The sequence below is a fragment of the Hyla sarda genome, chromosome 5, assembly GCF_029499605.1.
Source record: "Hyla sarda isolate aHylSar1 chromosome 5, aHylSar1.hap1, whole genome shotgun sequence".
Taxonomy (NCBI): domain Eukaryota; kingdom Metazoa; phylum Chordata; class Amphibia; order Anura; family Hylidae; genus Hyla; species Hyla sarda.
In genome coordinates this window covers 186,647,096-186,675,086 of record NC_079193.1, presented here as the reverse complement: position 1 = coordinate 186,675,086, position 27,991 = coordinate 186,647,096, and positions in this window count along the sequence as shown.

Genomic DNA, 27,991 nt, shown 5'->3' with positions numbered 1-27,991 from the left:
ATACCATCCTCAATCCAATGGACAAGTAGAGAGAATTAACCAGATCTTGGGTGACTATTTACGACATTTTGTTTCCTCCCGCCAGGATGACTGGGCAGATCTTCTACCTTGGGCCGAATTCTCGTATAATTTCAGAATCTCTGAATCTTCCTCCAAATCTCCGTTTTTCGTGGTGTACGGCCGTCACCCTCTTCCCCCCCTCCCTACCCCCTTGCCCTCTGGTCTGCCCGCTGTGGATGAAATTTCTCGTGATCTTTCCACCATATGGAAAGAGACCCAAAATTCTCTCTTACAGGCTTCTTCTCGCATGAAGAGATTCGCAGATAAGAAAAGAAGAGCTCCTCCCATTTTTTCCCCTGGAGACAAGGTATGGCTCTCCGCTAAATATGTCCGCTTCCGTGTCCCTAGCTACAAGTTGGGACCACGCTATCTTGGTCCTTTTAAAGTTTTGTGTCAAATTAATCCTGTCTCTTACAAACTTCTTCTTCCTCCTTCTCTTCGTATCCCTAATGCCTTTCACGTCTCTCTTCTTAAACCTCTCATCCTCAACCGTTTTTCTCCTAAATCTGTTCCTCCCACTCCTGTTTCCGGCTCCTCGGACATCTTCTCTGTCAAAGAGATTTTGGCCTCTAAAAAGGTCAGGGGAAGAACTTTTTTTTTAGTGGATTGGGAGGGTTGTGGTCCAGAAGAGAGGTCCTGGGAACCTGAGGACAATATCCTGGACAAAAGTCTGATCCTCAGGTTCTCAGGCCCCAAGAAGAGGGGGAGACCCAAGGGGGGGGGTACTGTTACGCCGAGCGCTCCGGGTCCCCGCTCCTCCCCGGAGCGCTCGCTACACTTCCCTCACTGCAGCGCCCCGGTCGGTTCCACGGACCCGGGGCGCTGCGTTACCACCTCCGGCCGGGATGCGATTCGCGATGCGGGTAGCGCCCGCTCGCGATGCGCATCCCGGCTCCCGTACCTTACTCGCTCCCCGTCAGTTCTGTCCCGGCGCGCGCGGCCCCGCTCCCTAGGGCGCGCGCGCGCCGGGTCTTTGCGATTTAAAGGGCCACTGCACCGCTGATTGGTGCAGTGGTTCCAATTAGTGTTTACACCTGTGCACTTCCCTATATCACCTCACTTCCCCTTCACTCCCTCGCCGGATCTTGTTGCCCTAGTGCCAGTGAAAGCGTTCCTTGTGTGTTCCTTGCCTGTGATTCCAGACCTTCTGCCGTTGCCCCTGACTACGATCCTTGCTGCCTGCCCCGACCTTCTGCTACGTCCGACCTTGCTTCTGTCTACTCCCTTGTACCGCGCCTATCTTCAGCAGCCAGAGAGGTTGAGCCGTTGCTAGGGGATACGACCTGGTCACTACCGCCGCAGCAAGACCATCCCGCTTTGCGGCGGGCTCTGGTGAAAACCAGTAGTGACTTAGAACCGATCCTCTAGCACGGTCCACGCCAATCCCTCTCTGGCACAGAGGATCCACTACCTGCCAGCCGGCATCGTGACATTCCTATTACTTGTTTTCCTTAGTCACCAAAATACCTGAAATGATTATTTATGAAACTCAGATGATTTATTGATTGATAATAATCCTTCCAAGCAAGGAAGAAAAAGAACTTTCAAGGTCGTGCATGCTTTATAAACTTCTAATTTATTGATACAATCTAAAAGAGTTTGATAAAATTGAATACATGAACATTACTTCTACTATAACATTATTGTATTTTCAGTTAAAAAGTTAATTTTCTTTCTACATTTAAAAGGGATTATTTTAATGAAAAAAACAGGATGCCATAGGTGTTAAAGGTTACGGGTACTTTCAGTAGACTTTAGGAAAACTGCATGGTTTTGTTTCTTTAATCCTTCAGTGGCAGCAAGGCGATTTGTAAGCCCTTTGTGCTGTTACTTAGCCACTAAGGGCCTCTTCCATGGTGCACAGCTATTTTACTCCATTTCAGGGGGTAGGGACAAAGCTTGCTGTTTGCCAGCAGTACCTAGAATTCCTTTCTCTTACTTCTGTGGCCAATCACAGGAGATCACCTACTCCCTCTGCTATGCCATTAAATAGTGCTGGTGAAAATGCAATGGAGCAGACTGCCACTGTGCTGGGGCATAATACATACAGAGGACTACTATAGATGGTATGTAGTTAAGGTAGAAGGATTAAATTGTGCACGGATTCACTCATCAAAAATGGCGGACAGAGGTCCCCTCACCTGCCTCCGGCCATCTCCTGGGGTGTTCTGCTCTGGTCTGAGATCGAGCAGACCAGTGCAGAAGATCGAAGATAATACTGATCAGTGCTATGCCCTATGCATAGCACTGAAAAGTATTAGCAATTAAAGGGGTTCTCCGGTGCTTACACATCTTATCCCCTATCCAAAGGATAAGAGATAAGATGCCTGATCGCGGGAGTCCCGCAGCTGGGGACGCCCGTGATCATGCACACGGCACCCCGTTTGTAATCAGTCCCCGGAGCGTGTTCGCTCCGGGTCTGATTACGGGCGACTACTTTCCAGCGGTGTGTGACGTCACGCCTCCGCCCCCGTGTGACATCACGCTCCGCCCCTCAATGCAAGCCTACGGGAGGGGGCGTGATAGCTATCACGCCCCCTCCCGTCGGCTTGCATTGAGGGGCGGAGCTTTGGATAGGGAATAAGATGTGTAAGCACCGGAGAACCCCTTTAAGTGATTGCTATAGATAGTTCCCTATGGGGACATAAAAAGGTATCTTTTATCTAAAATGAAGTTGCATTAACCATGACATCTAATTATTCTGTTTATTCTTAGGTGTTTGGTAAATATTGGTTAAAATTTTAAATCTGTTCTTGCAACAAGAACGCAATCTAAAACATAGTAAATACTGTCTTTTAACACTGCAGAAAACGAATAAAAAAAAGCACTCTACTTAAAGTGTTACAATCATTATACAAAACCTTTGACATGTAGCAGAAACATGTAAAAAAAAGTTTGATTTGTCGGGGTTCTGACACCCCCCACTGATCACAAGATATAGTGAAGCATGCTGAATAAGTATGCTTCACTCCCTGCCTTAAATGGTACTTCGCCCCTAGACATCTTATCCCCTATCCAAAGCAGCGGGACCCCCGCAATCTTGGCTGCGGTATCCCAGACATCCGTTGCACGGAGAAAACTTTGCTCCATGCTGGATGACTGGCGATGCAGGGTGGAGGCTCATGATGTCACAGTCACGCCCCACTCGTGACGTCACGGCCATGCCCCCTCAATGCAAGTCTATGGGAGAGCAGGGAGATCACCCCCTCAATGTAAGTCTAACGCCAGGTGCAGCAGGGAGATCGCGGGGGTCCCCAGCGGTGGGACCCCCCTGTGATCAGACATGTTATCCCCTATCCTTTAAATAGGGGATAAACTGTCTAGGGGTGGAGTACCCCTTTAATGCTCAGCCTGTATGATTGCAGGTGATGGCTCCAAAATGGTAACACTTTAAAAAAAATTTAAAGAATTTATGATGCACTTTACAAGATATAGCTGTACCTTTCTATTGTTGAGATAACTGTGCACAAATCAGTTTATTGGAAGGCTTACTTTTACTTTTGTTACTGTTGTTTTTAAAATAACAAAAAAAAATATTAAAAATGCTAAACTCTCTGGTTGAACTAGAAACTGTGATTTGATTTACAGGTAGCATTTATGGCTGACAGCACTGTCATTACGCGTCTTTCATTGTAATAATAATTTGTATCAGAAGCTACAGCACAGAATGTTTATCCTGGAAGGCAGGTAGAGAGATTCTTAGGACTGTGAAGATTTGCTGAATTGCTGTATTAGCTATTTATTATAAATTAAGAAATAAATAAACATTATACACTATACATTTATACACTGCTCCAAAAAATAAAGGGAACACTTAAACAGCACAATGTAACTCCAAGTTAATCACACTTCTGTGAAATCACACTGTCCACTCAGGAAGCAACACTGATTGACAATCAATTTCACATGCTGTTGTGCAAATGGAACAGACAACAGGTGGAAATTATAGGCAATTAGCAAGACACCCCAATAAAGAAGTGGTTCTGCAGGTGATGACCACAGACCACTTCTCAGTTCCTATGCTTCCTGGCTGATGTTTTGGTCACTTTTGAATGCTGGCGGAGCTTTCACTCTAGTGGTAGCAGGAAATGGAGTATACAACCCACACAAGTGGCTTAGGTAGTGCAGCTCATCCAGGATGGCACATCAATGCAAGCTGTGGTAAGAAGGTTTGCTGTGTCTGTCAGCGTAGTGTCCAGAGCGTGGAGGCGCTACCAAGAGACAGACTAGTACATCAGGAGACGTGGAGGAGGCCGTAGGAGGGCAACAACCCAGCAGCAGGACCGCTACCTCCGCCTTTGTGCAAGGAGGAAGAGCACTGCAAGAGCCCTGCAAAATTACCTCCAGCAGGCCAAAAATGTGCATGTGTCCACTCAAACGATCAGAAACAGACTCCATGAGGGTGGTATGAGGATCCGACGTGCACAGGTGGGGGTTGTGCTTCCAGCCCAACACCATGCAGGACGTTTGGCATTTGCCAGAGAACACAAAGATTGGCAAATTCGCCACTGGCACCCTGTGCTCTTCACAGATTAAAGCAGGTTCACACCGAGCACATGTGACAGACGTGGCAGAGTCTGAAGACGCCACGGAGAATGTCCTGCTGCCTGCAACATCCTCCAGCATGACCGTTTTGGCAGTGGGTCAGTAATGGTGTGGGGTGACATTTCTTTAGGTGGCCGCACAGCCCTCCATGTGCTTGCCAGAGGTAGCCTGACTGCCATTAGGTACCAAGATGAGATCCTCAGACCCCTTGTGAGACCATATTCTGGTGCAGTTGGCCCTGGGTTCCTCCAAATGCAAGACAATGCTAGACCTCATGTGGCTGGAGTGTGTCAGCAGTTCCAACAAGAGGAAGGCAGTGATGCTATGGACTAGCCCGCCCATTCCCCAGCGTGCTCATCAAGGAGGAGAAGATGCAGCTTACCGATCCCCACCACTCCAGCGCAGATCCTCTTCAGTACCGGCCTTGCGTACTCCCGCTGATCTGCCCGCACCTAATGAGAGACACTCGTCATCCCCGGGGGCAGGGGACTCCCCCGGCATGACCGCAACTGCACCTCAGCATGGAGCCTCCTCTGGGGGCACACAGATCTACCCTGCTGGGAGCTCCCCTGCACGCAGCCCAGTGTGCAACCGCTCTCCTCTATTACCTTCTGCTGGAACTGCTGAGGTAGTACTCTGGGTGGCTGATGTATGTGAGGATTTAGCAGCTAGTGATCCTCTAGCCAATGTACCTGTCTCCAATAAGGCTCTCACTGATACTGCCCTTAAGGACATGCTGTTACTCTTACGGTCCTCCTTCCTGCATGATATGCAGTGGCTGGTTAACCCTCTAAACACCTCAGTGCTGGAGCTGGAAGGCAGAGTGGACCATGTGGAACAAAAGTTCGGTGAATTTGCCAATTCCCATGACTCTCTTATAGATAAAACTAATGATCTGGAAGATGAAATCCTTGCTTTGCAACTAAAGGTGGCAGATTTAGAAGACAGGAGCCGCCGCAATAATATCAAGCTAAGGGGTATCCCTGAAACAGTGGCTCCAGCAGACATTCCAATTTTTGTCTTTTCTATGCTTAAAATTGCGCTGCCTGACTGTGCTACGTCTGAACTTATTATGGATAGAGCGCATAGGGTCCCCAGGCCCAAGCACTTGGATGACACGGTGCCACGCGATGTCCTAGCACGTGTTCATTTTTTCCTCGTAAAAGAAAAGTTCATGGAATATGCACGCCGCAACAACGGATTACCGGCACCATACCACAAGATCTCTGTCTACGCGGATTTGTCTGCTGCTACCCTGCAGGCACGCAGATCTCTTCTCCCCATAACCTCTGCTCTCCGTTCTGGCAAGATTATGTACCGATGGGGCTTCCCTGTTCGCTTACTCATCAGACACGAAAATTCTCTTCATGTCATCCGTACTCTCCAGGAAGGGGAAAAACTGTTGAACCAATGGAATATTGCACCGCTTTACCCTTCTACAAGTTCCAAACCTTCTAGATCCCCTGACAAAGTGAAGGCCTGGGCTGCGGCTTGAATATCTTTCCTTATGGATGGTGTGGTCTTATCTACTGTGGACTCTTGTTCTGTGATCTGAGCGCACGGCTTCAGAATGGACTCTGACCCCTACTGTCGGTGGGACAGCCCATGCTACGGCAGACTGTCCTCTCTCTTTTTTGTGTTGTTTTATTATTATTATTGTTTAGTTCTTATTTGTTGCATGTAAATTGGTGTTTCCACGCTGCTTTATCCCCTCGTAGTGCTCAGTGATTATATGGCAAGCGCACGCTGGCTGTGAGGTGCGTATTGCTGCTCTGCTATCCATTACCAGCTGTTACAGTTTCAGATGATTCTTAAAATATTGGTATGGCTATAACTATTACTAGTATTAACGTGAACGGGTTAAATGGCCCACATAGGAGGGTGCACTTGTGGAAGGAAGCTCAATTGCTAAAAAGTGATATCCTATGCATACAAGAATCACACCTGCTGCCAAAGATGCACACCGCCTATGCCACCCCACATATACTCACCTTTTCCATTCTCATTTCAGTTCCAAAGCACGGGGCGTCTGTATAGCAGTCAAGAATTCTGTCGCGATCACCCTAAAAGAATGCTTCGCTGATGACCAAGGGAGGTATGTGATCCTTCGTTGCACCATCAATGCTTCTACTTTTACAATAGTGTCTCTCTATGCACCCAACACGGGTCAACTGCGCTTTCTGCAGCGCCTAATGAAAAAGGTCAGAAGCACGACTTGGGGTTCTTTGGTAATTTGGGGGGATTTTAACACTATAGTTGATGCATCTCTAGACTCTACCTCCTCCTCCCGCCTTCACTCTTCCTTTCTGTCTCCCTTTCTCTCCACAGATCCTACACTTTCTTGTCAGGTGTGCACAACTCATACTCCCGTATTGATTTGTTCCCAGTGGATAGATCACTTATTAGCCTCTCTCTCCACTCTGACATACAACCGATAAAATGGTCAGATCATGTAGCGGTAGTCCTGCAAATCCGCGATCACACTTCCTCTTCACAGACTTATGCTTGGCGCAATAACCCCTATTTATGGTCTCATCCGGTCTATGGTCCTCACTTACGACAGGACATCATAGATTACTTTACCAGAAACTCTGGTTCTGTTGATGATTATTTTGGTATGGAACTGCCATAAAGCAGTCATAAGGGGTTTTTGCATTAAGTATAGCTCTATATTAAAAAAGCAAAGGGAACAACTTCTCAACGATACGTTGGCTCAGCTCCAACGGGCTGACAGAGTCAATCCGGAGTCTCCCTGTTTCCGGTGCAGAGACGGTGTCCAATATATTAGATGGGAGCTCAGGTGCCTACTCCTTTCCTCCTATGAAAAAGTCATATAGAAAACTCTGTGCGCAATATTACTCTCAAAATAACAAAGCCAGTAGGTTGTTAGCTAATCGTTTAAAACAACGCCAAATAAAATCCCGTATCCCATATTTATTGCACCAAGTGACTAACAATAAACTCTACACCCCCTCTGACATTGCTAACGGATTTCCCTCTTATTATTCTCATCTTTATAACTTACATGATTCTGCTCCTGCCCCTACTGACCTTACACAATCCATACAATCCTATATCTCTAATCTACACCTCCCCGCCTTGTCTCCATGTCAGTTGCAGGACCTCAACAATGATGTTACTTTACCTGAAGTTTTGCGAGTTATCAAATCTCTCCCTAATGGCAAGGCCCCAGGCCCGGACAGCTTTGCATCTTCATATTACAAATCCTTTAGCACATTACTGGCCCCCCACATTGTGGCATTTTGCCGGACAGCAATCCGCACGGGGCGGTTCCCAACTGAAAATTTACAAGCAATTATTACTACCCTACCAAAACCGGGAAAGGAACCGGATAGGCCCCAAAATTTTCGGCCTATCTTGCTTCTAAATCAAGATGTTAAAATTTATGCGAAGCTCTTGGCCTGTCGCCTTTCCAAAGTCTTGCCCTCCTTAGTCCATATGGATCAATCAGGATTTGTCGCTGGTCGACAAGGCTCTGATAACACGCGATGACTCCTTAATATCTTTTTTCACCTGGAAAGAACTTCCACCCAGGCGGTCATACTCGCTCTAGACGCGGAAAATGCATTCGACCGCTTACGCTGGTCGTTCGCCTTTTCGGTCTTAAGTCACATGGGTTTTCTGGAGATATCGTCTCCACCCTCACTTCCCTTAATACCACCCCCACAGCCAAAATTCTAGCAAACGGATCAGGGCTGCCCTCTATCCCCCTAATCCATGTTCTCTCCATGGAACCCCTAGCACAAGCTATTAGGCAAGATGGCATGATACATGGGGTCACGGTGGGTAAAACAGTCCATACCATATCGCTTTACGCGGGTGATGTAATTTTGTCCCTCAAATCTCTGTACGGCACTTTATCCTACTACCATTTAAATAGCACGAAAACACAGGCTTTGCCTATCAATCTCCCCTCGTCTATACTTGCACCGTTAAAGCATACATATCCCTTTGAATGGCGATCTTCTGACATACCATACCTAGGTATACATTTATCCTATCCCTCCAAATTACTAAATGCAGACAACTATGCAACCATGCTTACTTCTCTTCAGACTGACATGAACCGCCTCAATAAATCTGAGATTTCATGGGTGGGGAGAGTTGCGACATACAAAATGTTTCTCTTACCTAAACTTCTATATCTGTTTCAAACTCTTCCTATTCATCTTCCTTCTTCTTTCTTTCACAAGGCCAATAAAGGACTTTCCTCTTTTATTTGGGGGGGGGGGGGGGGGGGGAAGGAAGCCCCGGCTATCCTCACACATTATGTCACACCCTACGCCAGTGGGAGGCTTAGGAGCTCCAGACCTACAATCTTATTATATAGCTACTTTGGTGTCCATGACAAAGCATTGGTGGTGCAACTCAACGTCTCTCCCTTGGGTTGAAATGGAGAATTTCTATATGGCTCCATTTTCTGTGAAAGATGTATTATGTGCCCCCTTTTGGAATATTCCTCCAGGCGTCATACATGGCTTGGAAGTTTCTCTAATCGAATAAGGCCAACCCAGTCTCCATGAACAGAAATGACCTCCCGCTAACATTCCTACAGGCTCAAATACCAGATCTAGACCTATTCAACTGGATAGCGAAGGGCATCCACCACATTAGACATTTACACGAGGGAGGGATATTGCTGTCTTACTCAGAGCTAGTTAGGAAATACTCTATCCCATCTCATGATTTTTATAAATTCCTACAAATCAGACACTTACTGCACAATTTGACTCCTGCCCCGGGGAATCTAGATAGCGCAGCTATCTGCTTATTCACTTCACCCCGAAAAGGCCTCAAACCCATATACCTAGCATTATTACAAACAAGAACACTTTCTAAGCCTTATCCCTGTGGGAGAGGGAGTTACGCACATCCATTTCCATGGCAGAATGGCAAGAGGCATTCCGCAACATTCAATAATCCCTCCAATGCTCTTCCAACGTTGAATCAGCTTTTAAAACAATTCTCCGTTGGTATCTTACCCCGGACAAACTAGCTGTATTTTACCAGTGCGTGCCGGATAGATGTTGGAGGGGTTGCGGCCATATGGACTTGTCCCCTTATTCAATATTTCTGGGGAACATGTGCAGACCTCCTGAAATCGGTTTTAGGAGCCGATATACCATGGTCACCACAATCAGTATTATTATTTTTGTCCATGTCATCTTTACCTACTTCAGACCGTGAATTATATTGCATTATTAGTATGACAGCTAAGACATCCCTGGATAGCGATTGGAAAACATCTGTCACCCCCTCAGTTGACTTCCTTGTAGCAAAAATTAACATTACTTATTCCTTCTAAAAAATAATAGCGCTAGGCTCAAATAGATTCCAATGTTTTGATAAAAGATGGAGGTGTTGGAGGGGGTCACCCCACTGTGTAGATATATGACCTTCTAGTGACATACCTTGCTGCCTCCGTTTTCCGTTCACTACACCGATTCATTAGCCATTTACACAATACCGGGTATGTACCTCACTGAGTACACTCTTGGTTATATCTCTCATTAGGATAACTGTGGACTATTCATAATATTGCTATTAACATGTCTAACGTTCTTGAATAGGAAACACCAATTCAAGTTTTTGTTCTCTTGTCCTGTTTGGTTGTGTTTTTCTGTTGCACATAACCTTACGAGATATCGTTTCATTTATTTGTGATGGCAATCCCTGCAATGCCGGCACATCGGATGATGTGCTATGTTTGTTTGTAATAGAAAATCTTAATAAAAATTATTTTCGAAAAACAAAACAAAAAACAAATAGGAGAATTGGTGTATTTTGAATTTCTATTGGGTAGATTTTTCTTATTTTTAAAATAATTTTTTACATGACAGCTGTCCTGTATCTTATGAGAGGATCCACCCTAGTGTCCTTAGAACACAGGGTTTAGCAGCTGAATATTCTGTTATGTAACTTCACATACTCTGAATCTGATTGGTCAGAGCCCTTCCTATGGTTCCTGCTTTTAGCCTCATTCAAAAACTACATTATCTGGGTGGTTAACCTATGGGACCTACACCACTGCAGCGTTTGTTTAGTGTGAGCCCTTGGTATGATTTGGTATTTTAGTACAGTTTAATATTTAGCTAGAAAATATTTGCTTTTTTAAATATTGTTTAATTATTTAGCAGTTGTCTCCAAAATATCCTCTGATCTGTGTAATAAAAATGATGTTCGCTGGTAACATGTTTCAGATTGCACACAGGCACAGCACGTTTCCTCTTTATGTAGGTCAGGGCGGCAAGCAGCTAATAAATGTTTAATCTATAACTTTAGTACATAAAATCAAGTCGATCACACGTGACAATATTATGATGCATGGCTCGAAGAGGAGGCATTCGTCAGTTTATGTCTTGGAAAATAGATGAAGTTTATTGACAATTAATTATGCAGCAGCTGTTTTGTAACTATTTGTCTTACTTGATTTATTGCAAAACATATTTGTAGATTAATGAATCTGAATATAGTAATCTGAGATAGAAAACATATTGCTGTTTTGTGTAGCAGGCTTTTATTTTTATAGAATTGATGAGCCCAGCATGTTAAGAAGGAACTGAGAACATATGCTTACAAATGCTGAACTCCAGATTGTGAGGTATTATTTCAATATCAAAGCAAAGTGGGATTCTAAAATATGTCATTTGTAACATAATTTGAATAGATCATAAATAATTCAAAATAATGTGAATCTCTGCGGTATGGCACATGGGCCAGTAATATCATCATATAGTGGCTTTAATAATATATTCCACTAAATGACTTCTTATTGCCGCCATACTGATCTAGATCTACTAAAGTTCAGGTTATAAGGATAGGTTTTCACTTAGCGGCCCCAATGCCAAAACCACACTGACATGCATGTTTTTTTTTTTATCTCTGTTTGATACTGCACTGCCTGAATTTCATGCCAGCCCAGTTTTAGGTGTGGCCATTTCCTGAGAATAGGAATAGAATGGGCACAATTGGGTCTGGGATGGCAACCAATGGGATTTTTACCCAAACTATCAAGTGCCATGAGCTGTACAGGGGAATGGAATCTAGAGCAGACACGTGGACAAGTGTAATGATGGTATAACACATCACATATTGCAGATGCATTTATAAAACATCTCAAATGCTAGGACTCGTCTGCTATATTTATTAGCTGCAATATCATAACATCATAACTGTGACCTGTGACCTATGACAAATAAAATACATGCCAGCCAGCATTATACGAAAGAGGCTTAACAATTCCTTATGAACTGTGAATAGCCAAAAAGTCAAGTGAAAATTATATTGCCTTACACTAGGGTGACTATTTCATAATGAGCTTATATTACAGCCATATGCTGTGAATGGATGGTAACTTTTTTTAAATAAGAATTAAAGGTCCTTGCTCCTGGCCTAAATAAGTGGCAAGTAACTTAGTGTTATAAAGAGCAGCAAGTTTTTTTTTTTTTTTATAATTTGTATTTGCATTCATGTCTTAATAAAACTGATATTTTTTATCTAAAGAAGTGCTTTTTTCTCTTATATGTTCTGTTGACCAATATGGGTTAAGTACATTACTCTCTGGGTTTTTTCTTTGATTTGTGAGCTTTACCCAATATGTAGTGGCCATAGCGAGTTATTGTGTCTTAGCTGCCAGTGAATAGGAGCTGAGCTGCAGTTACCCAACACAGCCACTACACAATGGATGGAGCATAAATATTGCATGAATAAATTATTCCAATTTGCCCTATTAGACTGATAATGTCCAAAATACTAAGGCAAAAAGGCAGCTAATGTTTTGTATTGTTTTATCCCTTTTAGGTGTTGTGCTTGCAGCGGATGCCCAGCAGGAACTGAAAATGTCTTTCTTTTGGCACCAATAGAGAGGCTGTGAGTCAGCAGAATTGAAGCAGAGCTAGGAGAGGCAGAGAAGTGACATTTTCCCAGTCCTAACAAGGATTGCCAGTAGCTCATGCAACTTAGAGAAGGGCGAAATTGTGATGACCAGATAACTTCATCAGAGCATTTCCAAAATTACAGTAATTCATACCTACCAAAAGTAGCCTAAGGAAGGACAATTGGTGATACAGTGACAAGGTCATGGCATCAAATGCTCATTGATGTATACTTGTCTGATCCCACAAACTGCTTAAAATAGACATTGGACCTAGAACACAGTGCATCACAACATGCTTCATATTTGGTGTGGAGGCTGTAGATCAGTCTACATGTGAGCTTCTGAACTAGACCATGGGCTAGTGGATGTAGGTGGCCTGGTCTGATGAATCACATTTTATTTTAAACTACTGTAACTGTATCTGGACAGCTGTGTGAATGTGCATCCCTTACCTGGCTCCAGAATTCACTATGGAAAGAAAAACAGCCAGCAGAGCCAGTGGGACATCTGGGCAATGTTCTGCTCTGAAACCTTGGGTCCTGGGATGGCATTCATGTAGTTATTACATGGACACATAACATCTAACTAAACATTGTTGCCTACTAAATACACCAAGAACCTTTCAGGAGTATTCCCTAATGGCAGTGGCCTTTTTCAGGATAATGCCACGCTGGTTTGAGCCACATGACAAAGAGTTTTAGTTGTTAACTTGCGTGGTCTTGTAGAGTTCATGCCTCCATGAGTTGTGTTGGTGGCCTCAGATGGAGCTACACAATATAAGGGAGGAGGTTTTAATGTCAGGGCATATTGTTGTAGCATACTGTAAATGAAATGAAGCACATGTGTGACGCTATATGGTTGTCTGGGAGTCGCCTCATCTACAACAGGGAGGACATGTCCGTCCAGGACTGCCGCAGGCTGGTCCACAGCCGGTTTAGAAACTATAACATCTTGGACTGTCCGTATGTCGATGAAGAAGAGGATTAATGCCCCTCTGCTTCCCCTACCCCCCAATACGTTTGCCCAATAGTTTGACCCTGTGATCCGTCCTCCCCCTGCCCCTATTGATCCCATGCCACTCCCTGATCACAGACTGTAATATGTTGTTGTTTTTGTCTTTTTTTCTTCGATATCGAGTGATGGAGCGGAGTGTTAGTGTAGCATGTGGTACGGTGTATAGCTTAGGGAATCTGTGCTATATATTATACTGTCATGCTTTGTGTGATTGTAATTTATTTTATGACTTGTAATGATGACTGAATGACAAATAAAGCTCTTTGAATACCTTTAAAAAAAATTTAAGCACCTGTGTGACTGTAAGTACTAATTTTTGTGCTTAGTATGGCAAAATAAATACTATTCACAAATTCTCTTGCTAATTATAGACATAGCAGCTCTGAACAAACCCAGATATGTGCCAATGATAAACAGTTCCGAGGCACATTATCCATACAAAATTATAATGAACAAAGTAAAAAAACAGTGTACCATGGCAATGGATAAGTCTAACAATCTAAGATGTCTTCCTGGATTAACAGTAAAGCGTAGAGCTAAATGTGTAGGAAATGTGCTACTGTCCAAAGATCTTTTTTCGCTGAAAAATTTTATAAACATAAATAGTCATTCAGCCATAGTTAGCACTTGTTTCAACTTAAATATTTATACCTAAGATATGTACACTAGAGTTGTCGGACAGCAGTACCAAGTGACGCAATTGTTCTGATTCTACCAAAAAGACCAGAGAGATTTGCTAAAAAGACTAGGAAATCTCCAAATTTCTTTAGCTAATTTTAAATAAATTTCCACACTTTAAAACTAGTTTGTGTGTGTTACGCCGAGCGCTCCGGGTCCCCGCTCCTCCCCGGAGCGCTCGCTACACTTCCCTCACTGCAGCGCCCCGGTCGGTTCCACGGACCCGGGGCGCTGCGTTACTACCTCCGGCCGGGATGCGATTCGCGATGCGGGTAGCGCCCGCTCGCGATGCGCACCCCGGCTCCCGTACCTTACTCGCTCCCCGTCAGTTCTGTCCCGGCGCGCGCGGCCCCGCTCCCTAGGGCGCGCGCGCGCCGGGTCTTTGCGATTTAAAGGGCCACTGCACCGCTGATTGGTGCAGTGGTTCCAATTAGTGTTTACACCTGTGCACTTCCCTATATCACCTCACTTCCCCTTCACTCCCTCGCCGGATCTTGTTGCCCTAGTGCCAGTGAAAGCGTTCCTTGTGTGTTCCTTGCCTGTGATTCCAGACCTTCTGCCGTTGCCCCTGACTACGATCCTTGCTGCCTGCCCCGACCTTCTGCTACGTCCGACCTTGCTTCTGTCTACTCCCTTGTACCGCGCCTATCTTCAGCAGCCAGAGAGGTTGAGCCGTTGCTAGGGGATACGACCTGGTCACTACCGCCGCAGCAAGACCATCCCGCTTTGCGGCGGGCTCTGGTGAAAACCAGTAGTGACTTAGAACCGATCCTCTAGCACGGTCCACGCCAATCCCTCTCTGGCACAGAGGATCCACTACCTGCCAGCCGGCATCGTGACAGTAGATCCGGCCATGGATCCCGCTGAAGTTCCTCTGCCAGTTGTCGCTGACCTCACCACGGTGGTCGCCCAGCAGTCACAACAGATTGCGCAACAAGGCCAACAGCTGTCTCAACTGACTGTTATGCTACAACAGTTACTACCACAGCTCCAGCAATCATCTCCTCCGCCAGCTCCTGTACCTCCTCCGCAGCGAGTGGCCGCTTCTGGAATACGACTATCCTTGCCGGATAAATTTGATGGGGACTCTAAGTTTTGCCGTGGCTTTCTTTCCCAATGTTCATTACACTTGGAGATGATGTCGGACCAGTTCCCCACTGAAAGGTCTAAGGTGGCTTTCGTAGTCAGCCTGCTGTCTGGAAAAGCCCTGGCTTGGGCCACACCGCTCTGGGACCGCAATGACCCCGTCACTGCCTCTGTACACTCCTTCTTCTCGGAAATTCGAAGTGTCTTTGAGGAACCTGCCCGAGCCTCTTCTGCTGAGACTGCCCTGTTGAACCTGGTCCAGGGTAATTCTTCCGTTGGCGAGTATGCCGTACAGTTCCGTACCCTTGCTTCAGAATTATCCTGGAATAATGAGGCACTCTGCGCGACCTTTAAAAAAGGCCTATCCAGCAACATTAAAGATGTTCTGGCCGCACGAGAAATCCCTGCTAACCTACATGAACTCATCCATCTTGCCACTCGCATTGACATGCGTTTTTCCGAACGGCGTCAGGAGCTCCGCCAGGATATGGACTCTGTTCGCACGAGGCGTTTCTTCTCCCCGGCTCCTCTCTCCTCTGGTCCCCTGCAATCTGTTCCTGTGCCTCCCGCCGTGGAGGCTATGCAGGTCGACCGGTCTCGCCTGACACCCCAAGAGAGGACACGACGCCGCATGGAGAATCTCTGCCTGTACTGTGCTAGTACCGAACACTTCCTGAAGGATTGTCCTATCCGTCCTCCCCGCCTGGAAAGACGTCCGCTGACTCCGCACAAAGGTGAGACAGTCCTTGATGTCTACTCTGCTTCTCCACGTCTTACTGTGCCTGTGCGGATGTCTGCCTCTGCCTTCTCCTTCTCTGCTGTGGCCTTCTTGGACTCTGGATCTGCAGGAAATTTCATCTTAGCCTCTCTCGTCAACAGGTTCAACATCCCGGTGACCAGTCTCGCCAGACCCCTCTACATCAATTGTGTAAACAATGAAAGATTGGACTGTACTATACGTTTCCGCACGGAGCCCCTTCTAATGTGCATCGGATCTCATCACGAGAGGATTGAACTGTTGGTCCTCCCCAATTGCACTTCTGAAATCCTTCTTGGACTTCCCTGGCTTCAACTCCATTCCCCAATCCTGGATTGGTCCACTGGGGAGATCAAGAGTTGGGGGCCCTCTTGTTCCAAGGACTGCTTAAAACCGGTTCCCAGTAAACCTTGCCGTGTCCCTGTGCTTCCTCATGTAACCGGTCTCCCTAAGGCCTATATGGACTTTGCGGACGTTTTTTGCAAAAAACAAGCTGAGACTCTACCTCCTCACAGGCCTTATGATTGTCCCATTGACCTCCTCCCGGGTACTACTCCACCCCGGGGCAGAATCTATCCTCTGTCCGTCCCAGAGACTCTTGCCATGTCTGAATACGTCCAAGAAAATTTAAAAAAGGGCTTTATCCGTAAATCCTCCTCTCCTGCCGGAGCCGGATTTTTCTTTGTGTCCAAAAAAGATGGCTCTCTACGTCCTTGCATTGACTACCGCGGTCTTAATAAAATCACGGTTAAGAACCGCTACCCCCTACCCCTCATCTCTGAACTCTTTGATCGTCTCCAAGGTGCCCATATTTTTACCAAACTGGACTTAAGAGGTGCTTATAATCTCATCCGCATCAGAGAGGGGGATGAATGGAAAACGGCATTTAACACCAGAGATGGACACTTTGAGTATCTGGTCATGCCCTTTGGTCTATGCAACGCCCCTGCCGTCTTCCAAGACTTTGTTAATGAAATTTTTCGTGATCTACTATACTCCTGTGTTGTTGTATATCTGGACGATATCCTGATTTTTTCTGCCAATCTTGAAGAACACCGCCAGCATGTCCGTATGGTTCTTCAGAGACTTCGTGATAATCAACTCTATGCCAAAATAGAGAAATGTCTGTTTGAATGCCAATCTCTTCCTTTTCTAGGATACTTGGTCTCTGGCCAGGGACTACAAATGGACCCAGATAAACTCTCTGCCGTCTTAGATTGGCCACGCCCCTCCGGACTCCGTGCCATCCAACGTTTTTTGGGGTTCGCCAATTATTACAGGCAATTTATTCCACATTTTTCTACCATTGTGGCTCCTATTGTGGCTTTAACAAAAAAAAATGCCGATCCCAAGTCTTGGCCTCCTCAAGCGGAAGACGCCTTTAAACGACTCAAGTCTGCCTTTTCTTCGGCTCCCGTGCTCTCCAGACCTGACCCATCTAAACCCTTCCTATTGGAGGTTGATGCCTCCTCAGTGGGAGCTGGAGCTGTCCTTCTACAAAAAAACTCTTCCGGGCATGCTGTTACTTGTGGTTTTTTTTCCAGGACCTTCTCTCCGGCGGAGAGGAACTACTCCATCGGGGATCGAGAGCTTCTAGCCATTAAATTAGCACTTGAGGAATGGAGGCATCTGCTGGAGGGATCAAGATTTCCAGTTATTATTTACACCGATCACAAGAACCTCTCCTACCTCCAGTCTGCCCAACGGCTGAATCCTCGTCAGGCCAGGTGGTCTCTGTTCTTTGCCCGATTTAATTTTGAAATTCACTTTCGGCCTGCTGATAAAAACATTAGGGCCGATGCTCTCTCTCGTTCCTCAGATGCCTCTGAAATTGAACTCTCTCCTCAACACATCATTCCTCCTGACTGCCTGATTTCCACTTCTCCAGCCTCCATCAGGCAAACTCCTCCAGGAAAGACCTTTGTTTCTCCACGCCAACGCCTTGGGATCCTCAAATGGGGTCACTCCTCCCATCTCGCAGGTCATGCGGGCATCAAGAAATCTGTGCAACTCATCTCTCGCTTCTATTGGTGGCCGACTCTAGAGACTGATGTGGTGGACTTTGTGCGAGCCTGCACTATCTGTGCCCGGGATAAGACTCCTCGCCAGAAGCCCGCTGGTTTTCTTCATCCTCTACCTGTCCCCGAACAACCTTGGTCTCTGATTGGTATGGATTTTATTACTGACTTACCCCCATCCCATGGCAACACTGTTATTTGGGTGGTCGTTGATCGATTCTCCAAAATGGCACATTTCATCCCTCTTCCTGGTCTTCCTTCAGCGCCTCAGTTGGCTAAACAATTTTTTGTACACATTTTTCGTCTTCACGGGTTGCCTACACAGATCGTCTCGGATAGAGGCGTCCAATTTGTGTCTAAATTCTGGAGGGCTCTCTGTAAACAACTCAAGATTAAATTAAATTTTTCTTCTGCATACCATCCTCAATCCAATGGACAAGTAGAGAGAATTAACCAGATCTTGGGTGACTATTTACGACATTTTGTTTCCTCCCGCCAGGATGACTGGGCAGATCTTCTACCTTGGGCCGAATTCTCGTATAATTTCAGAATCTCTGAATCTTCCTCCAAATCTCCGTTTTTCGTGGTGTACGGCCGTCACCCTCTTCCCCCCCTCCCTACCCCCTTGCCCTCTGGTCTGCCCGCTGTGGATGAAATTTCTCGTGATCTTTCCACCATATGGAAAGAGACCCAAAATTCTCTCTTACAGGCTTCTTCTCGCATGAAGAGATTCGCAGATAAGAAAAGAAGAGCTCCTCCCATTTTTTCCCCTGGAGACAAGGTATGGCTCTCCGCTAAATATGTCCGTTTCCGTGTCCCGAGCTATAAGTTGGGACCACGCTATCTTGGTCCTTTTAAAGTTTTGTGTCAAATTAATCCTGTCTCTTACAAACTTCTTCTTCCTCCTTCTCTTCGTATCCCTAATGCCTTTCACGTCTCTCTTCTTAAACCTCTCATCCTCAACCGTTTTTCTCCTAAATCTGTTCCTCCCACTCCTGTTTCCGGCTCCTCGGACATCTTCTCTGTCAAAGAGATTTTGGCCTCTAAAAAGGTCAGGGGAAGAACTTTTTTTTTAGTGGATTGGGAGGGTTGTGGTCCAGAAGAGAGGTCCTGGGAACCTGAGGACAATATCCTGGACAAAAGTCTGATCCTCAGGTTCTCAGGCCCCAAGAAGAGGGGGAGACCCAAGGGGGGGGGTACTGTTACGCCGAGCGCTCCGGGTCCCCGCTCCTCCCCGGAGCGCTCGCTACACTTCCCTCACTGCAGCGCCCCGGTCGGTTCCACGGACCCGGGGCGCTGCGTTACTACCTCCGGCCGGGATGCGATTCGCGATGCGGGTAGCGCCCGCTCGCGATGCGCACCCCGGCTCCCGTACCTTACTCGCTCCCCGTCAGTTCTGTCCCGGCGCGCGCGGCCCCGCTCCCTAGGGCGCGCGCGCGCCGGGTCTTTGCGATTTAAAGGGCCACTGCACCGCTGATTGGTGCAGTGGTTCCAATTAGTGTTTACACCTGTGCACTTCCCTATATCACCTCACTTCCCCTTCACTCCCTCGCCGGATCTTGTTGCCCTAGTGCCAGTGAAAGCGTTCCTTGTGTGTTCCTTGCCTGTGATTCCAGACCTTCTGCCGTTGCCCCTGACTACGATCCTTGCTGCCTGCCCCGACCTTCTGCTACGTCCGACCTTGCTTCTGTCTACTCCCTTGTACCGCGCCTATCTTCAGCAGCCAGAGAGGTTGAGCCGTTGCTAGGGGATACGACCTGGTCACTACCGCCGCAGCAAGACCATCCCGCTTTGCGGCGGGCTCTGGTGAAAACCAGTAGTGACTTAGAACCGATCCTCTAGCACGGTCCACGCCAATCCCTCTCTGGCACAGAGGATCCACTACCTGCCAGCCGGCATCGTGACAGTGTGCTGTCTCTGGCTGCCAATTGGTGTCAATTTTGGGGACCACAATCTGGGTATTTTATTAACATGCGCCCCAGTCTGATCTGCAGAAAACTTTTTGTGGCCTTAGATATCCATACTCTAAAGACACTTCCTTCTATTTAAACTATATACTAAATAACATAATGCACAAGCATGAGAGAGTACTATTAATGTAACAATGGCTAGGGGTCGGAATGATAACCAAAACAAGTTGTTACTCCACTTTGATGAATCTTCACTGGAGACTTCCACATGTTTAGTCGGACTTGATTTCCCGGGACCCAGGTGTCTACAGAGATGGAACAGAGGTGCAGGTCACTAGGCTGTAGTCTATGCAGGAAACTCAGGAGGGTATATAGTGGTGTTCTAGCTAGGTCATTACCAGGAGAGCACGTCAGGACAAAATCAGCAGACAGAGGAATAATCAATTACCAGTCTGGGGGTCAGAAGGGCATGAATAGACTATTGCACAGTCCAATGATTAAAGAGGTTTTCCAGGTTTGATGTTAAATACCTTCCTCGCCCCCCCCCCCCCCTCCTCACCTCTGTAATAAAGCCCCATCCTCAATGTGCTCGACTTCAGAAATAGTGTTTGCTTTGAAATATCAATCAGTAGCAGAGGTTGAACACCATTAGCAATAAGTAGCAATAAGTCACGCCAACCACTATCCTGGAAGTGCGGCGCATGTTACAGAGGTGTGGCTGAGGGAAGATAAGTGTGCCACACCTTCACTCCCACCTGCTTTAGCACAAATTTGAGAAAGTAACAACCCCTTTAAAGCCAGCAGTGCACCAATTCACAGAATCAGCAGACAAGGGGTTATCAGGTACACAGAGACCACAAGATCAGAAGACGTATGTACACTTAATCACAGCCATTTATTCTGGTTAAATGGCAGTTTTAAATATGTCACCAAACACCAGAATTGGAAAGAGCCCTGATTGGCTTGGCATACTGATATGCTGTTAGGCTAACCATTCCTTCCTTACAGAGAGGTAGGTGGCCATGACAACACTGTGATACAAATTTGCGGGAAACAGCACTGTGGGAACCCGGACAAGTATGTGTTTTACAATTTATATATAAATAGCTAAAAAAATAATTATAATCTAGACAAAGTACTGCAAAAATATATATATTAAGTCTTTTTTGCTGTTATATTTGGTCAATTCAATGAAGAGTCCTTCCTATTGTATTTTCTCATTTGCTACTATACATCCAAACATACTGGCTGGAAGAACTCAGCATGCTTGTCATGCAGGAGTAATCTACAGTTAGAGTTATTTTGCACAATAAAGTTTAATCTCTCCCATAGGACTCATTATGATAATGTTGTTTTCTCAGAGCATCGTCACATCTTGCTCAGCTGAATACAATACAAATGTTAAGATGTCAAAGCAATTGTCAAAACAGCTAATTGAAATATCTGTGTGTTCCGAGAGATAGATCCCTGGGGCTTTGCTTACCTTCTATTTCAACATAACATCTCAAAACTATGTGTCACACTATTTATCTCCTGTCACATTTCTGTTTCTCACTGATGAATCTATTTTGCTAGTGATGAATTTCTTTTCTTTTGGACCTTTCAATTTAACAGAGCACAGGAGTTCCCCATGTTGTGCATGTAAAATAGGAAGGAGAAATGAGAAGACAAAGAAGAAACATCATACCCTTAGATAGCGTAAAGTCGCAATCAGACTTGTGTGTCTATACTATGTAAAATGATTACTTTATTAATTAAAGATGTTTAGCGGCTGGGACCCTCCACAATCTCCTGTACGGGGCCCCATCTTATCCCCGGCTCTTCTCCAGGAAGTAGACATGTGCAATTCGGTTCAGCACAAATGTCAAATTTACCGAATTTTGCAGTTTTCGTGCATTCGGGCCCTTCGAATATTTCCGAATAGCAACGATAAAACGAATAGCAACATAACGAATGCATTCATTATTCTCCGAATGCATGCGGTAAAAAACGAATGCATTCGTTATCCGAAAACAAATGCATTAATTATTTACCTAATGCATGCGGTAAAAAAACAAAAGTAAAGAATTGTTTCTAATTTTTTTATTGTTCCTTGCGCTACACTGTTTCTGATTGTTAGTTATTGTTTTACTGTTACTAGGGTGCCCCCAGCTGTTGCAAAACTACAACACCCACCCAGCATGCGGCTGTCTGGGCATACTGGGAGTTGTAGTTTTGCAACAGCTGGAGGCACACTTTGGCTAACACACGCATTCGCGCAATGCTTTTCAATTCATTTTCAAATTCCGCTGGCTTTTGTCAGAAATGGGTTACCATTCATAAAACTGCAGGCTTAATTGGATAATTGCCGTGTAGAACGCTTAGGACACCAAACATTCTGCACTGCAATTATCCAATTAAGCCTGTGGTTTTATGAATGAAAAATGTTCCCACGGCAATTACTATGCATGTCATTGACCTCAATCACCCGACAATCAAACACATCGATCAAACACATCAATCATTCATACAGCATTCATTCATTCATTTACTCATTCATTCAACATTTCTGTATGTATTAATAATGTATTAATGCATAATGTAATGTTGAATGAATGAGTAAATGAATGAATGAATGAATGCTGTATGAATGATTGATGTGTTTGATCGTCGGGTGACTGAGGTCAATGACATGCATAGTAATTGCCGTGGGAAAATTTTTCCTTCATAAAACTGCAGGCTTAATTGGATAATTGCCGTGTAGTTCATTCATTCATTCATTTACTCATTCATTCAACATTTCTGTATGTATTAATAATTTATTATATAAGTCTGCGGTTTTATGAATGAAAAATGTTCCCACGGCAATTACTATGCATGTCATTGACCTGGTAACCCATTTCTGACAAAAGCCAGCGGAATTTGAAAATTAATTAAAAAGCATTGCGCGAATGCGTGTGTTTGCCAAAGTGTGCCTCCAGCTGTTGCAAAACTACAACTCCCAGCATGCCCAGACAGCCGCATGCTGGGTGGATTTTCTAGTTTTGCAACAGTTTGATCGATGCACTAAAGCATGGAGGTACTCTATCTACCACACAAAAATCTGACCGAGAATTTAGCCAAGGAGTGATACCCTCTCAGCACTCCAGAAAATAGTAGAAATAGACAATCAGTGGTTTGGCTTCTTCTCCAGGGCTAGATATGCTACGAGTGTGTTGGGCTGTATTGGGTGGGTATAGGTATTTAAAAGTATGTCAATGTGTATGTATATAAATGTGTGAATGAGTGAGAAGAGAATGAAAGAGAGTGACAATATAGTTAATCTGCTTGTGGTTTAGAGGATGGTGGTTGAAAATGTATTGTGGGTTAGTTAGAATGTGACTATGTAGAGGTGTGAAACTATGTAGGTGAAAAATGTGGTGTGACTCTGTATCAAATAAATCAATGTCTATGTCCAAGATATGAAAAATAATAATTTTATTGAGCTACAGTATAAAATTACATAAAATGGGAGTGCAGGATCCTTGCACTCACTAGGCGGGACTGCTATGGGGACCAGATTTGCGCCAAGCTATGCTAACTTGTTCATGGCGGAATGGGAGTCCATCTATATCTCCCCATTCCTAGGCGCAGATCTGGTCCTATGGAAGAGATATATAGATGACATTCTAATGGTATGGCGAGGTTCCAATGAAGATCTCCAAACTTTTTTAAATCATATCAATTCCAATGATTTTAACCTCATTTTTACCCCTTTTATCAGCATATTTTACGTGGAGTTTTTAGATTTAAAAATATCTGTTAAAGGAAAAAAACTGGAGTGCCAAACCTATAAAAAACCAACTGCCAAAAATTCATACATTCTGTTTCAAAGCTGTCATTTACCAAAATGGTTAATCAACATACCTCAAGGCCAATTTAGGAGACTGAAGCGAAATTGCACAAGCGAAGAGAAGTTTGAAGAAGAAGCCAAGACCCTGACTAAAGAGTTTAAACAGAAGAATTACCCAGAAGAAATAATCACCTCAGCTCTAGAAAAAATCCGGAAACAAGATAGGATGACCTACTTCGAAGAAAGAGAAATCACAACTAGAGACGAAGACAAACAACCAATGAAGATCATCTTACCTTACAACAATCAACACAAAAAAATTGAACGCATTATTAACAAATACTGGCCATTGTTGAAACAAGATAAAGTACTAGCTACCATGCTGACGGATAAGGCAAAAATAATCCACACTGTGGGTGTATGTATTTATTAGTATGTCAATGTGTATGTATATAAATGTGTGAATGAGTGAGAATAGAATGAATGAGAGTGACAATATAGTTAATCTGCTTGTGGTTTAGAGGATGGTGGTTGAAAATGTATTGTGGGTTAGTTAGAATGTGACTATGTAGAGGTGTGAAACTATGTAGGTGAAAAATGTGGTGTGACTCTGTATCAAATAAATCAATGTCTATGTCCAAGATATGAAAAATAATAATTTTATTGAGCTACAGTATAAAATTACATAAAATAGGAGTGCAGGATCCTTGCACTCACTAAGGCAATTACACTAATCCGATACAGTAAGTTGCCTAAGTTAGAATTAATAAAACATATGCGGCAAGTGTGATATATGTCCAGATAATAATTAGTACCAGTGGAGTGTGGTAAGAGCGCCTGCAGTGCACTTGCAGGCGCTGGAGGCCCCCTATTTGGAGCCCACTGTTCATGCAAAGAGCAACTCAGTTCAATAAGTATAGTCAATAGGTTTAGCTGAATCCACCGGCCCTCTGGGTAACAACAGCGCGGCGGCTGTATGATAAGGTGAATATAGGCAGCACGGCAGCTGTCAATGACAAATCACAGCACGGCGGCTGCCATGAGATGAAGTCTGGCCGGTACACAGTACCGCTTACCCTTAGATGAAGGATGTGGCGGTCCTCAGTGTTGGAGTCGGGTACAGCGGTGCAGGGTCAGGTTTCAGCGGTCCTGAAGCCGGGCAGTAGTGGAGTCGGAGGATATGGCAGTCCTCAAAGATGGTGTCGGGCGCAACGATGCAGAGTCCGGTTGCAGCGATGCTGGAGTCAGAGGATATGGCAGTCCTTAGTGGTAATGTCGAGCCCAGCGGCGCAGGGTCCGGGTGCAAGGGAGCACGGTCCGGAGTCCAGATTAGTGTTGAGCGGCATAGGCCATATTCGAATTCGCGAATATTCGCGAATATATGGCCGAATATTCGTCATATATTCGCGAATATTCGCATATTCGTTATATCCTCGTTTTATTTTCGCACATGCGAAAATTCGCGTGTGCGAAATTAACATATGTGAAAATTAGCATGTACAAAATTAGCATACACGAAAATTGGCATATGCGAAAATTAGCATATGCTAATCTTCGCATATGCGAATTTTCGCGCGCCAGTCTCACACAGTAGTATTACAGCCTTCTTTACACCACACAAGCTGGAAGCAGAGAGGGGTGATCACTGTGATGTGTACTGTGAAAAAAAAACAAAAAAAAAAACGAATATTCGTAATTACGAATATATAGCGCTATATTCGCGAAATTCGCGAATTCGCGAATATGCGATATTCGCGAATAATATTCGAATTGCGAATATTCGCGAGCAACACTAGTCCAGATGTAGGTCTTAAGTGGGAACTGCTAAACTACACCCCTCATCATTTCCATTGTGTATGGTCCATCCCAATGAGGTCACCTTATCGTGGTGGGATGGTACAGACTATTTGGCCAAATGATAAGCTAAGAACCTCTATTTTTCACCATAGCAATATAGTATATCATATTTTCAAATACTGCATATATAGCTTTGTGCTAGCAGTGTGCTGCTGTAATTCTTTTGCTTGTGTTTGTAGTTCAGCCGCAGCAGCGTGCACCTGTATGCTTGGTTGTGTATCATGTGCTGACCAACTTGTACCTTTTTTGCTTTCCACATGTGGGGGGAGTGGCTACCTCCATGTTGGTTCATGCACCCCACCCATTTTATAAGGCGCTGGATGTGTCAGACCTTAAAAGCCTGGAAACTGAATGCTCAGAGGTATATTCATATTGTAGAGTCCATCCCAATGTGGTCACCTTATTGCGGTGGGATGGTACACACTTTTTGGCCAAATGGTAAGCTAAAAACCTCTATTTTTCACCATAGCAATATAATATATCATATTTTCATATAGTTCACATATAGCTTTGTGCTAGCAGGTGAGCGCACATCATACCCGGACATCATCGACTGGGCTGATGTCCGGCATTAATCCTTTAGACGCAGCGATCAAACTTGATCGCTGTGTCTAAAACGAAAGTAATCATTGCAGGTTAGCTCAGTGGTGCTGTTCGGGACAGTGAAATCGTAGCATCCCAAACAGCTTTCAGGACAAGAGGAGGAACCCTACCTGCCTCCTCGCTGTCCGATCACTGAATGACTGCTCTGTGCCTGAGATCCAGGCAGGAGCAGTCAGGTGGCAGAAACAATGATGAATGCTATGCTATGGCATAGCATTGAACAGTATGAGAGATCAATGTAATACATGTTATAGTCCCCTATGGGGGTTATAACAATGCAAAAAAAAGTGAAAAAAAAGTAAATAAAGATCATTTAACCCCTCCCCTAATAAAAGTTTGAATCCCCCCCCTTTTCCCATTTAAAAAATACTGTGTAAAAAAATCAAACATATGTGGTATCGTCGCATACGTAAATGTCTGAACTATAAAAATATATAGTTAATTAAACCACACGGTCAATGGCGTACATGCAAAAAGATGCCTAAAATAGCGTATTTTTGGTCACTTTTTATTTCATGAAAAAATTTATAAAAAGCAATCAAAAAGTCCGATCAATACAAAAATGGAACAGTTAAAAGCTTCAGATCACGGCACAAAAAATTAGCCCTCATATTGCCCTGTCCGTTGAAAAATAAAAACGTTAGAAGATCAGAAGTGGTCAGGAGATGACAATTTTAAACATATTCATTTTCATCCATGTAGTTATGATTTTTTCCAGAAGTACGACAAAATGAAACCTATATAAGTAGGGTATAATTTTAATTGTATGAAGCTACATAATAAAGATCACGTGTCATTGTTACCGAAAAATGTACTGCGTAGAAACGGAAAGTTACAAAATGGCGTTTTTTTCTTCAATTTTTCCCACAATGATTTTTTTTTGTTTCAACGTAGATTTTTGGGTAAAATGACTGATGTCATTACAAAGTAGAATTTGTGGTGCAAAAAATAAGCCATCATATGGATTTTTGGGTGCAAAATTGAAAGGGTTAGGATTTTTAAAAGATAAGGAGGAAAAAATTAAAAAATGGTAAAAGGCGCTTGGTCCTTAAGGGGTTAAACGGGTATTCCACTGGAAATTTTTTTTTTAAATAAACTGTTGCCAGAAAGTTATTAAACAGATGTGTAAATTAAGTATACAAATTAAACCACACCTCAAGAATATCACCCTACAATGAATAAGAAATGAGACAGATGGTTTCTGAAAAAATGCAAATTTTAATAAAAAAACAGAAATAACAATATAAAATAGTAGTTAAAAAGATCAGAGCATTAGTATTGACTTGCCTACTGAAGAAGGGATCAATTTGAGCACCCTGAAACGCGTCTAGGCCGTTTCATCTGAACAGAGCGCTATACAAGCACTACCTTAATTACCAACAACATCTGAACTTTAGCCGGCACGGAAGTTCGCAACCCAAACCACCTGCTGCACTAACTACTGATCTCGCTCAACGAGCCTACCACAAGTCTGCTGCTTCTAGTGTGAGTCCGTTACTGACATCGGTGTTTGCTGACACCACGGACCGCTTAAGAGGGAGCTCCTTGCCGGAACCCTCCAGCTGCCAAGGCATTCACGCCGAGAACATCGCAGAGAATACAGCACTTGTTTCCATTGGCCCGCCGCAGTGCGGAACCAGCAGCCAGGGTGAGACTGTTCCATTCATTCTATACAAACTGTGAGCGAATCCATCTAATGCCACTCTAACAATTGTGCCATCATTGAAACATCTACTGTGTTATTTTTTGCCGGAC